Genomic DNA, 12,668 nt, shown 5'->3' with positions numbered 1-12,668 from the left:
TTAGAGGGCCAGAGCAAATATGGCCATGTGGGAATATTTCGCCCAGTGCCATGAGGTTGAGGTTCCCTTTCTTTAATAAACTCTCCAATCAAAGCATCTCCACTTCTGTGTGTACAAAACTCCATATACTGGTGCTTTTCATGCACAGTGTAACTCTCCTAGGGGAGTTCCAGGTGACACCCACGAGTGTCCCTGTGCTTTGTGATTTTGCAGTTGTTAGCGGCCGTGGCCTTGTGCACACCCTTTTCCATGGCTCCTTTGTGTGGTGCCCCAGTTTCCTTTCATGGGTCACACTGCCTTGAAAACTGTTGCCTTGTTGGGGACACAAGCCATTTTATATCTCCTGTGGGATGTTAAACAGCCTGCACCGTCTAGTCCTTTCTAGAGTGTTCAGGAAGAGAGTGGTCCCCTACCAGGCCAGCTTGTGTTTTATGGTAACCAGAGCTGAGTCCCTTCTGGGCCCACTGACTGTAAGTAGTCTCCCTGCTCCACTGCTTGGGTACTCTATCGGTTCAGGCTTCCCCATACTTTCTGAGTTTCCTGGAATCCTGTAGACCATGTAGAATTCTGCCCTATTCTTTCCCTGTACACTTTTCAGAGAGGATGTCTCTCACTGGAGCAGATTTCTAAGGGTCCTAATTTTGTTCTCCAGTGTTATATCATTTTCTGGTTGCCAGCTTATGGAAGCTCCCTCCTCCCTCTGTTTATCTTCTGATATTTCCCTTTAAGATTCCAGGTTCTGCACCTCCTACCTTGCAAAAAGTAATCATTTTTATGCTTGTAGAGGTCCAGATCCATATTCTTACATCTCAGGCTGAATTCTGGTGTTCAGAATGCTTTGATAGATAAACAACTAAATTCGAGGGACCATATGAAATAAGGTCCCCTACTCTGGCCCCATCTTCCCCTCTGGTTCCACCATGTTGTTTCTGATACCCTTATGAAGAAGTAGCAAAGACCCCAACATTTCAGCATTTTTAAAAGGTAATTTCAAGATTTGTAGCCCCAGCTCTCAAACAGTAGAGCTCTGATGGTATTATGTCTTGTCCTTGTTTAGAAATTTTGCCACTTTTCCTTTCATTTGGTGATCTTTCTGTTTGTTTTTATTTCACCCAGCTGGTGCTGGCCACTGTCACTGCCCACCCCCTCAGCAGAGTTTCCTACCGTGACTCCCCCACCAACTCTGCCACCACTCCACAAACCAATCCAGGAACTGAGTTGCTGGCTCAAAGCTTCCCTTTTTCCAGGCCCTCAGAGGCATGTATTGTATACTTTAAATGGTTACAAAGACCAGTGCTTCAATCTGCATAATTTCCACTATTTAAAAAGGGACTTAGTAGCATATATATACACATACACACACACACATATATATAAATATTGTCAATGTTATGTATATACATTAATGTATATATACACAATATTATTAAGGTAAGTAACAAGACACTGATGTATGTTAAAACATGGGTAAGAAGGGTGCCTGGGTGGCTCAGTCTGTAAAGCATCTGACTCATAATCTCAAGTCTTGTTCTCAGGGTCTTGATCTCAGGGTCATGAGCTCAAGCCCTGTGTTGGGCTTGGACATGGACTTAAAAAAAATACAAGCATGGGTGAGCCTCAGAAATACGACACTAAGCATAAGAAGACAGACAGACATGGTAACATATTTTATTATTACATTTGCTTAAAGTATTCATAATGGGCAAACCCACAGAGAGAAGAAAGGCAGATTGGTGGTTGACAGGGGCTGGAAGGAGCATGAAAAGGAAGACCTTTTAATCAGTGCTGGTTTTTTTTCCCCCCACTCCAAATTTACTGAAATAGAGTTGACATATAACATTGTATAGTGTTAAGGTATAGAATATGATGATTTGAAATGTTCGTATATTATAAAATTTTTATCACCATAAGGTTTGTCAAGACATCCTTTATTTCACATAATTGCCATTTCATTGTTGTTGTCATTATGGTGAGGACATTAAAGGTCTACTCTTACAGCAGCTTTCTAGTATAGAATACTAATACAGTATTGTTAACTATGCTTGGCATGCTACACACTAGATGCCCTGAACCTAGGTTTCTTTCTGAGGTGGTGATAATGTTCTAGAATTAGACAATGGTGATGGTCTATGTAACTTTTTGAATAGACTATAAACAAAAGAATTGTACACTTTTTAAAAAAAATTACTTATTTATTTGACAGAGATCACAAGTAGGCAGAGAGAGGAAGGGGAAGCAGGCTTCCTGCTGAACAGAGAACCTGATGTGGGGCTAGATCCCAGGACCCTGGGATCACGACCCAAGCCAAAGGCAGAGGCTCAACTCACTGATCCACCCAGGTGCCCCTGAACTGCACACTTTAAAAAGAGTAAATTTTATGGTATATGAATGATACCTCAATTTTTAAAAGATCTGTATGAATATATAAATAATGGATTTTAGAAAAAAGTTACCTTGTGAAATATATTATTCTGAGTGTTTTATTTGGTTCCTTAGTGAAGACCACCCAAATGAGAACAGGCACTGTTTATTTGGAGCTTGCTCTAAAGAGCAAGGAAGTCAACCATAATCACGTGCTCTTTTGGCAGTCTCCAAGGTGGCAGGAGGAGTAGAGAGCTTTCTGGTTGAAAAAAAGAAGGTACGTTCTGATCAGAGGCTGTGACTGGGGAAGCTGAAGTCAGGTTGGCCAGAAAAGAGACATCTTCTGTGATTAGTTAGGGGAACATATTTGGCTTTCCTGATTTGGTCCTAATTTAGAAGCAGGATTAAAAATGAGAGAGTGGTCAGCTATTGATAACAAGTCTTCACCTTTCACGGGAGGTTGCTGCAGATGTTGTGGTCTGGTTCCCCAGGATGGTGACTGCGGGTTGTGGGTCAGGGTCTTTCAGAATGGAGCATGCAGTACATTTTCTGAAAGCTACAGAAAATTCCATGTGCTAAAATCCCCCTCTTTCACTGTCTAATAAATTGTACATTCTCCATGGAAAGAGAATTTTTTTGCGGTGTTTTTATAAGAACCACAGCTAACTATAAACAATGGTAATAATTACAAGAGTGATAAGTAACAACAGTGATAATTATTTTGGTTACTCTAAGCCTCAGGATCTTTTACTTTGCCCGTCCTCACCCTAAGGTATGAGAGACTATGGACTCTGAGAAACAAACTGAGGGTTTTGGAGGGGAAGGCGGGGTGTTTAGATGAGCCTGGTGGTGGGTATTAAGGGGGCACGTATTGCATGGAGCACTGAGTGTGGTGCATAAACAATGAATCTTGGAACACTGAAAAAAAATTAAATTCAATTAAAAAAAAAAAAGACCCATCTATATTCTGCCTACAAGAGACTCACTTCAGATCTAAAGACATATGCAGAATTTAAACTAAGGGGTAAGAAAACACTTATAATGCAAATGGAAGCAAAATACATTTTCTTTTTTAATTTTTTTTTTTAAATATCCACCTCCAGGTTCACCCATACCCTCAACCTCCTCCGCTCCAAAACACCCAGTTTGTTTCTCAGAGTTCACAGTCTTTCATGGTTCGTCTCCCCTTCCAATTTGCCCCAACTCACTTCTCTCCTTCACCCAATGTCCTCTGTGTTATTCCTTATGCTCCACAAGAAAGTGAAACCGTATGATCATTGACTCTCTCTGCTTGACTTACTCAATATAATCTCTTCCAGTCCTGTCTATGTTGATGCAAATGTTAGGTACTCATCCTTTCTGATGGAGGCACAATACTCCATTGTATATATGGACCATCTTCTTTATTAATTCATCTGTTGAAGGGCATCTTGGCTCTTTCCAGAGTTTAGTGATTGTGGCCATTGCTAGTATGAACATTCAGATGGCCCTTCTTTCCACGACATCTGTGTCTTTGAGGTAAATACCCAGTAGTGCAATTACAGAGAACAAGCAAAGGGAACAAATTCACACTGCTTTCATAGGATGAGGAGAATCTTGATGCTGCCATCCCAGAGATAGACGTTACAGGGTAGGAGAATTACAGGTCAAGTCTTCGTGAATCGAGATAGCAAAAGTGAAAGCCAGTATTAGCAGTCTATTTCCAGAAGACCCAAAACAAACAGTTGAAACCCCAAAACTAGGATATCCTGTGGGATTTTTATGGATTGAGATGATTGGGATAACTGACTGGGTGAAGCTGGAGAATGGTGAAAAAGGGACAGTGCCATTGGCTTGGTGGAGCTGAGCGGTTGGGAGCTGAGAGTAGAGGGTGTGTGCTGTGATCTTCAAAGAGAGATCGGGGTGAGGTATCCAGGCTGGGGTTTGATAGGTGTGAAGGGAAAACCCTGTTCCTGGCTAATACCAGGTCTAGAGATGAATGAGAAAAGATTTGAGAGTGCAAACTGTATGTGTGGGAGGACAGGAGCAGGAAGGCACACACTCAGCCAGGGCAGACTTGCCCACTGTGAGCCAAGCCTAAGTACACCCTGCTCAGTCACTCACATCAGTAGTAAGACACTGAGCATCACAGAATTAATTTATTCAACAACTAATGCCATAGTCCAGAGCACCACTTTCCCATTAGCATGCTGTAACTGCTCATCTGTGGTTGGTCGGTTGAACGGAAGCTAATTCTTGGCAGAGCCATCATATGACAGTTGGTTTAGAATGTCATGGACTCAGAGTCAGTTGAGGGCTGAGCAGCCCACCGGTCGCTGAGGGTGGTCAACTGGCCATTGAAAGGCCCTGGGAGAGAAAGCTGACGGTGGCAAGAAGCTTGGGGATCACCATGGTTGAACTTCCCTCGTCCTTCCAAAGGGCTTGATTTGGAGGAAATCATCCTATTTTCTGTCAGAGATTGAATACCAAGTCAGGAGGATGAAGTAAGTTTCAGATTATCTTCTTGGCCCTGATACCTCCTTTAGGGTCCCTACTCTTTCCCCCAGAAATTGTGGGGCAGGGCAATTTGAGAAAGTGCAGAGTACTCTTGGTTCCGTGGTCTGGGGCCTTTTCTCATGGGCCTCAGGTGTTTAATCTCTCACCCAGGACCAACCATATTCCTGTCTTGGATCTAACACTCTTCATCATGACCACTTCTGGAAGATCACTTGATATCTCTAAATTTCAAAGCGCTGCACTGTAAAATATGGGTTAGGGTCCTTGCTTTGACTCCTCTCAACAGGGCTGATATGGAGATCACAGGAGTCCATAATACATATTCTCCATGAGCTCTTAAGCAGCATTCCCATGTAAAGGCTGAAGAGTAAGCTTTCATCCTCTCTTTTTGTGGAGACCTCCAAGTCCCCTCTCTGGAATCACCGACTACTGGGTGTGTAGCTCATTCTCTAGGGGTTCAATAGCTGAACACTTACAGAGTAATTGTGAAGAACCAGTCCTTTCCTCTCCTTGAAGCTTTTCTCCTAGGAAAGTGCTTTTAGCCTCATACCTGAGCACTAATTTGTAGACCATGCTAACAATTTTGTGTCCCAGAACAGGGCACTGAGGCACAGAGGGCTCTCTATAACTCTCTCAGGTATGTGCCACTGCTAAATTATATGGGAACTTAGGCCACCAGGTATAGTCACTCTGCTGTGTTTCTATAATGTCTCAGCTAAAGAAAGGTATCTTCCCACAAAACCAGTCTGTTGGTTGGTTGTTTTTGTTTTTGTTTTTGTTTTTAATTTTTATTTATTTTTAAAATTTATTTTTAAAATTTATTTATTTTTTAAATTTCTTTTCAGTGGTCCAGAATTCATTGTTTATGCATGACACCCAGTGCTCCATGCAATAAGTGCCTTCCAATATACCCACCACCAGACTCACCCAACCTCCCTCCCCTCCAAAACCCTGAGTTTATTTCTCAAAGTCCACAGTTTCTCATGTTGGTTGAAGTACACACCAAGTTGCAACATATTCCTAAATTCAGCATTGATTTAGGAGGCTCTGCTGAGCAGCTGGTGAGGAAGGGGAGGACAAGATGGCACTCTGAATGATTACTAATTTCCCTATGGTCTTTTGTCAGCAAGTTGCCAACAGTACTCTCTATTATATGCATGTTTCCCAGGATCTTGTTTGGGACATGCTGGAAGAATTGTGCACCCCCATTCCAGAACATCAACTTCTGGCCCCTTCTGGCAATTCAGGAAAATCCACTGGCAGCCACACACGGTTTCAGCCTACAGGTGACCCAGACGAAAGTACTCTGGACAGTTCCTCATTTATTTGATCCAGAGTCTTCTCTTTCACTATTTCATATCCCTAAGACAGTGCAATCAAAATAGTAATGAACACTTTTTCTGTGTTCTAATTTTTTTTAAATGAAGCTCTATGTTCAATGTGGGGCTTGAACTCATGACTTGGAGATAAAGAGATGCACACCCCAGTGACTGAACCCCCAAGGTGCTCCATTTTTCTACTAACTCAAGTATACAAATATACATTTAAGCCCATTAGTAGTATTTCTAATTAAACATTCAGTGCATTTTAATAGTAAACAATGTCTCCAGTGCAAAGTACAGACCTCAGATACCTTTTGAACATAGGGCATTACAGATCATTTCTTGAAACTGTGTGTCCAGGTTTTGCAGAATTAAAAGACATTTAGAAGAGGTTTAGATGAACAAAGAAGTTGAAAAGCAATACAGGAAGTTCCCATATCCCACCCCACCAGTTTCCCCTATTAATATTAGCTGACCTGAGTGTAGTTAATTACTTATAAAAGGTGAAACAACATCAATACTTTCATCAATTAAATGTCGACAGTATACATGAAAATCTGTTTTTTATGCTTTGACATTCTTTTTGTTTTTCAAGTTTTCAGTTATATTCTAGTTGGTTACCGTATAGTGTAACATTGGTTTCAGGAGTGGAATTAAGAGATTCATCGATTACATAGAATACCCAGTGCTCATCACATCAAGTACCTTATTACCCATCGCCCATTTAACCCACCACCATCCTACCTCTCCTCCAGCAACCCTCAGGTTGCTCTTTATATATAAGAGTCTCTGGGGCACCTGGGTGGCTCAATTGGTTGAGTGATTTGATTTCACTCAGATCATGATCTCAGGGACATGAGATGAAGCCCTGCATCAGGACACTGCTCAGTGAGGAGACTGCTTGAGATTCTTTCCCTCTGGCCCTCCCCCGAGCCCACTACTCCTGCACTCGTGTGTGTGTGTGTGTTTATGTGTATATATAACAATAGATATAGATAGATAAATAGATAGACATATATCTAAGCATAAGGAAATAAACCTTTAAAAAAAGAGTCTGTGACTCTTTGCTGACATATTTGCAAATATCTTATCAGATAAAGGGTTAGTATCTGAATCTGCTCACACACACACACACACACACACACACACACACACACACACATTAATACTGGAACATTATGGATCACCAAAGTATGAAGTTTCTCCACTTCTAAAAACATGAATGTTGCTGAGGTATATTATACTAAGTGAAATAAGTCATTCAGATAAAGAGAAATTTATAAATTCTCTCATATGTGGAATTTAAAAAATAAAACCAATGAACACAGGGTATAAAACAAACAAAAAGAAGTAAGAAAAAGGAGTGGAAAATGAAAATGAAAACACAGCAATTCAGAACCTTTAGGATAGAGTGAAGGAAGTCCTGAGAGGGAAGTATAAAACAAAACAGTCCTTCCTCAAGAAACAAGAAAATTCTGAAATACACAGCCAAACTTTTCACCTAAAGGACCTGGAGGAAAAACATCAAACAAAGCCTATATCCAGAAGGAAAAGAGAAACAATAAAGATTATAACAGAAATCAGTGAAAGAGAAATCAATAGGACAGTAGAACATACTAAAGAAAAAAAAGTATTTACTTAAAAATAAAAGGACGTATCATGGACCGTTTTGGAAAGAAGTAATAAGATCAATAAACCACTAGCCAGACTTAGCCAAAGAAATAGAATCATAAATGAAATAGGAGAGAGCAGAACCAACACCAAAGATACAAATCATAACAACAGCATATTATGAGCCAAGTATATGCCAAAAATTTGGCAATTTTGAAGAAAGTGGAGCAATCCCAGAAACATACAAACTATCAAAACTGAAACAGGAAAATAGTAAACCTGAACAGACCCATAAATAAAAAGAAATTGAAGCAGTAACCAAACATCTCCCAAGATTCCAGAGCTGGATGGCCTCCCAGCAGGATTCTACCAAACATATAAAGAATTCATTCCTATACTTCTGGAGCTATTACAAAAAAAGAGAAATGGAAGGAAAACATCTAAACTCTTCACATGATGCCAGCATTACCTTGATCCCAAAACAAGACAAAGTCCCCACCATAAAAGAGAATTACAGACTAATATCCATGATGAATATAAATGCCAAAATTCTCACCAAGATACTAGCTAATAGTATGCAACAGTAAAGGGATTATTCCCAATGACCAAGTGGCTCTTATTCCTGGGCTGCAGGGGTGGTTCACCATCCGCATATCAATCAATCAATGTCCTACTGAACCAATATAATGGGATACTTTATTAAGTTTTGAAATACAGCCACACAGCAAAATGTGATTTTTAGCAATCCCTTTCTCACACCACACACAAAAATAAACTGAAAAGGGATGAGAGACCTAAATGTGAGATAAGATTCCACCAAAATCCTAGAGTAGAATACAGGCAGCAAATTCTTGGACCTTGGTCACAACAACTTCTTGTTAGACATGTTTTTAAAGGCAAGGGAAACAGAATCAAGAAATGAACAATTGGGACTTCATCAAGATAAAAAGCTTTTGCACAGCAAAGGAAACAGTCCGTGATAGTAAAAGGCCATCTGAAGAATGGGAGAAACTATTTGCAAATGTCTTATCAGATAAAGGGCTAGTATCCAAAATTGAGAAAGAATTTATCAAACTCAACACACAAAAACCAAAAAGTCCAGTCAAGAAAAGGTACATAAACAATGAATTCTGGAATACTGAAAAACAAGTAAACATTTTTAAAAAAGAAAAAGAAAAGAGGGTTCCCCTTTCTCTACATCCTCTCCAGCACATGTTGTTTCCTGTCTTGCTAATTTTGGCCATTCTAACTAGTGTAAGGTGGTATCTCAATGTGGTTTTAATTTGAATCTCCATGATGGCTAGTGATGATGAGCATTTTTTTCATGTGTCTGATAGCCATTTGTATGCCTTCATTGGAGAAGTGTCTGTTCATATCTTCTACACATTTTTTTGATATGATTATCTGTTTTGTGTGTGTTGAGTTTGAGGAGTTCTTTATAGATCCTGGATATCAACCTTTTGTCTGTACTGTCATTTGCAAATATCTTCTCCCATTCCGTGGGTTGCCTCTTTGTTTTGTTGACTCTTTGCTTTGCTGAGCAGAAGCTTTTGATCTTGATGAAGTCCCAAAAGTTCATTTTCACTTTTGTTTCCTTTGCCTTTGGAGACATATCTTGAAAGAAGTTGCTGTGGCAACCTTGAAGAAGTTACTGCCTATATTCTCCTCTAGGATTCTGATGAGAGACTATGGATTCTGATGATTCCTGTCTCACGTTGAGGTCTTTTATCCATTTCGAGTTTATCTTTGTGTATGGTGTAAGAGAATGGTCGAGTTTCATTCTTCTACATATAGCTGTCCAGTTTTCCCAGCACCATTTTTTTAAAAAAGATTTTTATTTATTTATTTATTTGATAGACAGAGAGAGAGCACAAGTAGGCAGAAGGCAGGCAGAGAGAGAGGGGGAAGCAGGCTCCCTGGGCTCGATCCCAGGACCCTGAGATCATGACCTGAGCTGAAGGCAGAGGCTTAAACCACTGAGCCACCCAGGCGCCCCCCAGCACCATTTTTTGAAGAGACTGTCTTTTTTCCACTGTATATTTTTTCCTATTTTGTCGAAGATTATTTGACCATAGAGTTGAGGGTCCGTCCATATCTGGGCTCTCTCCTCTGTTCCACTGGTCTATGTGTCTGTTTTTATGCCAGTACCATGCTGTCTTGGTGATCACAGCTTTGTAGTAAAGCTTGAAATCAGGTAACATGATGTTGCCAGTTTTATTTTTGTTTTTCAACATTTCCTTAGCAATTCGGGGTCTCTTCTGATTCCATACAAATTTTAGGATTATTTGCTCCAGCTCTTTGAAAAATACCAGTGAAATTTTGATCAGAATGGCATTAAAAGTATAGACTGCTCTAGGCAGTATAGACATTTTAATGATGTTTACTCTTCTGATCCAAGAGCATGGAATGGTCTTCCATCTTTTTCTGTCTTCTTCAATTTCTTTCATGAGTGTTCTGTAGTTCCTCGAGTACAGATCCTTTACCTCTTTGGTTAGGTTTAGTCCCAGGTATCTTATGGTTCTTGGTGCTATAGTAAATGGAATCGATTCTCTAATTTCCCTTTCTGTATTTTCATTGTTAATGTATAAGAAAGCCACTGATTTCTGCACATTGACTTTGTATCTTGCCACGTTACTGAATTGCTGTATGAGTTCTAGTAGTTTGGGGGTGGAGTCTTTTGGGTTTTCCATATAAAGAATCATGTCATCTGCAAAGAGAGAGAGTTTGACTTCCTCATTGCCAATTTGGATACCTTTTATTTCTCTTTGTTGTCTGATTGCTGTTGTTAGGACTTCTAATATTATGTTGAACAGGAATGGTGAGAGTGTGCATCCTTGTCATGTTCCTGATCTCAACAGGAAGGCTGTGAGCTTTTCCCCATTGAGGATGATATGTGCTGTGGGTTTCTCATAGATAGATTTTATGAAGTTCAGGAATGTTTCCTCTATCCCTATACTTTGAAGTGTTTTACACTATTGGTGGGAATGCAAGTTGGTGCAGCCATTTTGGAGAACAGTGTGGAGAATCCTCAAGAAATTAAAAATAGAGCTTCCCTATGATCCTGCAATTGCACTACTGGGTATTTACCCCAAAGATACAGATGTAGTGAAAAGAAGGGCCATCTGTACCCCAATGTTTATAGCAGCAATGGCTACGGTCGCCAAACTGTGGAAAGAACCAGGATGCCCTTCCAACGGATGAATAGATAAGGAAGATGTGGTCCATATATACTATGGAGTATTATGCCTCCATCAGAAAGGATGAATACCCAACTTTTGTAGCAACATGGACGGGACTGGAAGAGATTATGCTAAGTGAAATAAATCAAGCAGAGATAGTCAATTATCATATGGTTTCACTTATTTGTGAAGCAATAACAAATAACATGGAGGACATGGGGAGATGGTGAGGGGAAGGGAGTTGAGGGAAATTGGAAGGGGAGGTGAACCATGAAAGACTATGGACTCTGTAAAACAACCTGAGGGTCTTGAAGGGGTGGGGGGTGGGAGGTTGGGGGAACAAGGTGGTGGGTATTAGGGAGGGCACTTATTGCATGGAGCACTGGGTGTGGTGCAAAAACAATGAATACTGTTACACTGAAAAGAAATTAAAAAAAAAGATATTAAAAAATAAAAAGAAAAAAATAAAGTCCAGTTAGTTACCAAAAAAAAAAAAAAAAAAGAAAGAAAAGGACAATAGATGTGAGCAGACATTTCTCCAAAGAAGTCCTACAAATGGCCAAAAGACACGTTGAAAAAATGGTCCACACCACATGGTATCAGGGAAATACACATCAAAACCACAATGAGGTACCACCTCACATCAGTCAGAATAGCTAAAATGAGCAACTTATGAAACAACAGGCATTGGCGAGGATGAGGAGATAGGGGAACATTCTTACAGTGTTGGTGGGAAAGCAAAGTGGTGCAGCCACTGTGGAAAACAGCATGGAGGTTCCTCAAAAGTTAAAACTAGACTACCCTGTGACCCAGCAATTACACTTGTAGGTATTTAAGCAAGGGATACCAAAGTAATGACCCAAAGGGGCACCTGCACACTAATGTTTATAGCAGCAATGTCCACAGAAGTCAAAATGTGAAATATCCATTGACAGATGAATCGATAACAATGATAGGGTAGGGATACACAAACATGCATGTGTGTGCACGCGCACACACACACACACACACTGAAATATTACTCAGCCATCCAAAAGAATGAAATGTATTTGCAATGATGCGGATGGAACTAGAAAGTGTTATACTAAGTGAATAAGCCATTCAGAGAAACACAAATACCATATGACTTCACTCAAATGTGGAATTTAAAAAACAAAACAGATGAATGTAGGGAAGGAAAGGAAAAATAAAATAAGGGGAAACCTGATGAAACTGCAAGAGATTCTAAACATAGGAAACAAATTGAGAGTTGCTAGAGGGGAGGTGTAAGTGGGTGGTGTCCCTGGCCGATGGGCATTAAGGAAGGCACTTGACAGAAACGAGCACTGGGGGCTTTATGCAACTGATGAATCAGTAAATTCTACCCCGGGAATGAAGAATACACTATAAGATAATTAAATTGAATTTACATAAAAAGTGAACAAAAATACAATAGTAGTATATGTCTATCCTGGGAAAAGAGATGGTCTTGGAAAAGGAAAACATAGTTGCAATTTAGCTGAACTTCCAACAGGCGGGTGGGGGGTGGGCGGCCTGGAACTCTCTCATAACCAGCAGGCATTTTAGTGTTTGCCCTTTTTCAGATTGACTATTTCTCGTTGATTAGATTCCCTCAAGTGACAATTGAAAGATCACATTTCCAATTACTTTCCTGTTGCTGTCTTTGCTTTCCTTCATCCAGCAAGGATGATGGCCCAGC

The sequence above is a fragment of the Mustela erminea genome, chromosome 1, assembly GCF_009829155.1.
Source record: "Mustela erminea isolate mMusErm1 chromosome 1, mMusErm1.Pri, whole genome shotgun sequence".
Taxonomy (NCBI): Eukaryota; Metazoa; Chordata; class Mammalia; order Carnivora; family Mustelidae; genus Mustela; species Mustela erminea.
This window is presented reverse-complemented; position numbering follows the sequence as displayed.